The sequence below is a fragment of the Calypte anna genome, chromosome 3 (genome assembly GCF_003957555.1).
Source record: "Calypte anna isolate BGI_N300 chromosome 3, bCalAnn1_v1.p, whole genome shotgun sequence".
In the NCBI taxonomy this organism is placed as follows: domain Eukaryota; kingdom Metazoa; phylum Chordata; class Aves; order Apodiformes; family Trochilidae; genus Calypte; species Calypte anna.
This window is the reverse complement of record NC_044246.1, coordinates 99,965,900-99,971,915: the sequence shown is the minus strand read 5'-3', so window position 1 is coordinate 99,971,915 and position 6,016 is coordinate 99,965,900.

Sequence of the window (6,016 nt, the reverse complement as noted above, 5' to 3'; positions counted from 1 at the left end):
TCCTGATATTTTTCCATGCCTTGCAGATCTTCTAAATTATGCAATTTATTGTAATCCTTTGCAATTCTCCCATCTGTCCTCCTGATGTGTGTTTGCACTGATAGTCAGAACTATTACTACAGTATTCCAGCCACACTTTTAGGAATGCGGAAGAATTTGTGCTTGCTAGACCATTAGTTTGTGTGTTGCCACATCATAATCTGCTTCCTCTTGGTTTTAGACTGCTTTTTAGTATTACCATTTTCCCCAGTTTTCAAAGCTTTTTGTAATAATACATTGCTCTGCTTTTTTTTTTTTCTATTCTTTTTTTCCCCTAAATCACTTAAGAGTTTTTTTTCTAAACCTCTACCTCCTAGTTTCCCATGTTTGTGGGTTTTTGAAAATATTTAACTCCTTTTAGTGTCCTGGCTAGACAGGATATGACATTATGAAAAAGGACTTTTTACTAGTCCTTGCAGGCTTCTGATGGTACATCCTCCAGCTTCCATGTTTTTGTTCATTCTCTGCGTGTGCACAAGTGAGTGTTCCAACAATAAAACTGTTCAGATTATGTGCTTCAATTGACATGCGTTGCTTTAAAAAAATAAATTGTATCAATTCCATTTTCTTCATGAAGTCACTTTGAATTGCTGTCCAAGTATTGTGTGGCAGGATTCTACATAAACTCATATGCTTCTCAATCAGTGTTTTGGTTTCATAATTTCTTCCCTTCCCCCATGCATTTCTTATTGATCCTTTGTTTCATGAAGGTTTTTAACTCCTAAGTGCTCTCATTCTCTAGGAAGAATGTTTTGGTCCTGACATGCTAATGGTCAGCTCTATCTGCTCATTTAAGCATTTGCTTTCTTTGCTCTTTTCTGGAGTACTGTCTTAGCTTGCACTACATTGTCAGCTAATGCCATTCTCTTTCCTTCCTTTTGCAACTTGTCAAGAGAGTTGTCAGTTTTCCTTACAGGAGCAGTACCTTGGCCTTGTATCTAGATGATAGTTTAATTTACTAAATTTTCTTTCCAATGTATGTCAAGCTGAGCAAATTCTAGCTGGCTCGAGTTCATTGCATCTACATTAAAAGAAAGAAAAAAAAAAAAAAAAGTTGAAAGTGCAATACCCAGAGTAATTGGGTAGATGCATGTGGAATGATGGTTTCCAGTTCCAGGAGATAATTTGCACTACATGTCCTACCTCATGTAAGAGGATGTGCCCCACAACTTAGGGAACACTGGACACACCAACACCTCAGCTCAAACCCATGCTTATTGCAAACCAGACATACAACTGACAGTACTATCCCAGACTCCTTAGTTAAAACAGTGGTGTCTTTTTAGCTTAAGGATGGGATGCTTTGACAAGGCTTAACAAGACCAAGTGCTGGGTCCTGCAATTTGGTCACAATATCCCCAAGCAAGGCTTCAGGTTTGGGGAAGAGGGGCTGGAAAGCTGCCTGGTGGGGAAGGAGCTGGGAGTACTGGTGAGTGGGTGGCTGAACGTGAGCCAGCAGTGTGCCCAGGTGGCCAAGAAGGCCCATGGCATCCTGGCCTGTATCAAAAACTGTGTGTCCAGGAGCAGTAGGGAAGTGATTGTGTCCCTCACCTCCTGTGGTGAGGCCACAGCCTGAGTATTTATTTGTTTGTGGGCACCAGAGTATAAGAGAAAGCATTGAGGTTCTGGAACTTGTCCAGAGAAGAGCTACGAGGCTGTTGAGGGGTTTGGAGGGCATGGTGTATGGGGAGTGACTGAGGACCTGAGGTTATTTAGTCTGAAAAAGAGAAGAGAGAGATCTTGCTGCTCTTTACAGCTACCTGAAGGGAAGTTGTAGGAGAGGTCAGTGTCAGTCTCTTCTCCCAAGTTAAGTAGTGATTGGAATGAAGAGGAAATGGATTTATGTTGTGCCAGGACAGGTTAAGCTGGATATAGGAAAACTTTCTCTATTGAGAGAGTGGTGAGACACTGGAATGGGCAGCCCCAGGGAGGTGGTGGAGTCTCCATCCCTGGAGATGTTCAAGAAGTGTTCAGCTGTGGTGCTTCAGGATATGTTTATGTGGTTGTGGTTGTTGATTATGGTGACTTGTGATCTTGCAGGTCTTTCCAACCTTAATGATTTATGCTGAATAAAGTTGTATACAGTAAAATCCTGTGGGGCAGAGTTACTGCCTTAACATCTACAGCTAATGTCACAGTACTTCATTAACCTTTTCAAAATTCTTTCTTAGTATTTTTAGAAGTATTTCAGAATTTAAAAGAGCTCACTTCTCTGCTCACTGTTGATGGTAGTAAAGATGCTACTTTATGCTAAGCCAGCCTTTTGAGGTGTTGTTGTAACTCAGTCCAGCAGCAAACCAAGTCAATTTCTGAAGATTCTTTTTGAAATGAGTTTCCAGAAATACTTTTATTTTCCTTGTCTCTAAGTTTAGTCCCAATATTCCTGTTGATAGCAGGTACCTGCCATACAGGAGACAAATTATTTTATGATTCTGTAAAGCAAATTGTGCACTTCCTACTTTGCACCTTATTTTCTTTTGTGCAGTACAAAGCAGTGTAGGAGACCAGAGTAAATTGGGTTTTGGGGGAGTGGTTTGTTTTAGGACCTTTTTGAAAGCTTTTGACTTAGGCACGCACATCACACAGACACATGAAGCCAGCAGAAATACTGCTTTTGTAACCAGAATTTACTTGAGCATACGAAGTATACTGATGTTTTAAATGTTAATGTGGCTTTCAAAGTAAGTAATATTCTAAATATATCTGAGAAATGGTCTGATGCCACCTAAAATTATTTTCCATATTAAACCAAGAGGGCAAAATCAGGCAGTAAATCATCACAAAAAGGAAAAGGACAAACTTTGGAATTTCTTCCCAACATTATTGAAAGACCACAACCTTGAAATCCCAACTGTACAACTGAAATCCCAGACCACTGTAACAAGAACTAGCTGTCCTCTTGTGTGAGCATAGCTGGATGACATGCCTGCTGAAGCTCCAGCAGTTACAGCTTGGCCAGCTTTCAGATGAATAAAATGCCAGTGTGGGAAGGGTAAAATGTTAGTACCAGTTTTGGATTACTGCCATGATATTTTCCACTACACTGAAAAGACTCCACTTGGTAGAGGAATGCCTCTGTCATCATCTGCCAGTCCTTAAATTGATAAACAGACATGAATACATCTCTGGCATTGAACTGTAGCCTCAAACAGTGTGATCAAGCATTATAACACTTAAACTGCTGTACATGCAAAGTTGTTTAAGGCAGGTTTTTCTGTAGTGTTGGATCTGTGAGTTGACATCAGTGTAAGAATCCCTGTGGTGAGATTCTGTAAGTGCCATTAGAAGTGGCTCTTAAAGTGTTATTGCAAATTATATTCTCAGTTGTCCAATCTCTTTGCTTAGTTAAATGCTTTTCCTGCTCTTGTGGCCATCATAATTGTAAATTTCCTCTATTTCTGGAAGCAGAAGGACAGTTTGTAAAACCTGTTTGGGGTGGAGAAGCACGGGGATTTTTTAGGGCTGCTGATCTTGTTTATTGGCTGAGCAGATGCTGGGTATTTCCAGATTTGTTTGTAATCTGCTGGAAATTATAGAAGGGGCTTGCTATGGCCCTGTAAGAGGTAGGGGAAAGAAGAGATATTTGTTTCCATGTCTAATTACTTAGATTTCACTATCCCAGTAAAACTCCTTGTGTACAGCCAAGGAGTGGTTAAAATTTGGTTTCAACAGCAGGAGCAATAACAACACTGTATGTTAAAATGTTCTTCATATAACTCAGTCTTCCAAAGAGGTTTTGTGCATACATTATAAGTACTGTAGTCTCTGTAGTACAGGATGTGTGAATCAGCTCAGTTAGGTTTAGGTTAGAAAATACTTAAGTTTCTATGCACACAAAAAAATTATGTCAGTGTGAAATGGGAAATAACAGAATCCTTTGGGGCTTGTTCATGAAGTGCAGAGTCAAGGTTTTTCTGCCCTTTCATCCTTTTGGAAAATCCAGTATGCCATAAAAAGTTGCTTTTTCTGTGTCAGTGTAATTTCCATTGGTTACAATTATTGGTGGTTTAAATGCCATTTATATGGCTAATTAAAAAATCATGTTTGGAGTGAAGGCTCTTAACAAGATCATGCTAACTGATGTAAAAAGTTTCAGTATGTGGTGAACTTTATTAATGGCTTAATTCACCCCTTCATGTTAGAATTAACCAGTTTAAACACAGGGCCACGAGAATATAACTCAAGTTTTATCAATAGGACTTTAGTAAGATTTTATGAAAACAAGACTAGTGTTAGTTTTAGAGATACCCATGTAAAATATATTTTTATTCTGAGGCTGCAAAGTGTATTTCTTTGCTAGTATGTAGCCATGCCAAAACATATTAAATATATGTTAGTGCCTGGTAAGCTATTTCATCAGAGTGGAAACTCTGCTACTCTCGTGTCAGTTTGCTGTTAAACTTTGGTGCTTTGGTTGATTTTATCAGTGGGAGGAACAGGAAGAACCTCACAAGGCCATACCTAAGCATCACTAGAAAGGTTTTTGTGTGCAGCAGTATTACAGCTGGAGGCAGTTTAATTGAATCCATCTTGTCCCTTCCCTCAGTTTTAAATCCCATCTGTGACAGTTTCAGTAACACTCATTGGGAGACAAAGCAATGGCTTCTGTTAGGGCCACTCTTTAATTACTTACCAGCTGAGTTCAAAAACTCCTCTGTTGTAGAACTTACATTTCTACACGTTTCCAATATTCTGGTCACTTTCCTGCTCTGCTCCCCTCCAGCTCTCCTTGGACTTGCCTTGCTTTCTACCTGTCCTTCTAAGGATCTGGAGTGAGGGCTGGGCACGGTGTGGGTCAGTGAAGAGCTGCTGTGCTGGAAGCTCTGAGTGGTTCTGATATCTTGCACCTTGACAATATCTGTTGGAGGGGATGTGTCTGCATACAGGTGCAAGCTGTGTGAGACCTCTGGAAGGCAGAAATGCACAAGATGATCACTACCAGAAGTGCAGGGTAAGGTAAGAGAAACACAAAAATGAAGAGTGCCCATAGCTCCGAGAAGTACTGAATGCAAACATGACTGTCTCTTGTTATTACCTCTGAAGTGGGAAAATTTAAAATACCTTGTCACTGGAGGTGGTGATGTATGGGCATGTAGAGACATGAAGGTCTCTTCTACAGTCAAGGCTGAAAAGATGTTCATAGCTCAATGTATGCAGTGCTCCATTCTTACAAGCACTGGGGACAATCTATGTGCTGCTCATATCCAGAGTGCACAGTCATCTCTGGTGGGTCTATAGATGTGGTTCAAAATCAGCAGCTTTGATAAATAACAAAAAGTATTAATTTATAGAAATAATAATATGAATGGTTCAGTGGAGGAGAAAGCATGCCTGCCACAATTAGAGCCATGTGCTTCAAACTGGGACAATGGATCCTGTGGTTTGTGTACTTAAAATAGATCAGAGGAGTCCCTTAGATCATCCCATCCCACTCAGTCCCATCACAGGCACTACACAGCATGTTTATTAAACCTAACCATTTAAATTATTTTCCTTCTTTGCCACTGGAAGCCTGTCCAGGTCCTCACCTTCCTAGACATCTAGAAATCCAAATAAAAATCTTACTCTTAGCCAGTTTATACTCACTTGTTTTTGTGTCAGTACTGGCCTGTTGGCTAAAATCCAGCAAGCATTCAGCTGTCAGGATGGCTGCACAGAGAGGAATCTTGGATTAATAGATTAATTATTAGATTAATAGAAGAGAGTGCTCCATGAAATTTTTGCAGTGTTGTGCAGAGATGGTAGGAACTGCAGAGCTTTGTTGTATCTGTAACAGTACTTGGTTTTCAGAGGCAGGTCCTAATGCTGCACAATCTTTTGTTCAGGGCTTTGCAGATTTTAGTGGTGATTCTGTTTCTAAGTGCGTCTGCAATAATTAGATTTGTATTTTGTCAATGTTTTATTTGGTCAATAAGAAGGACGTTTGGTTTGTGTGCATGTGTATGGAGCCTAAATTGCAAAGGGAAAAAACCATCTG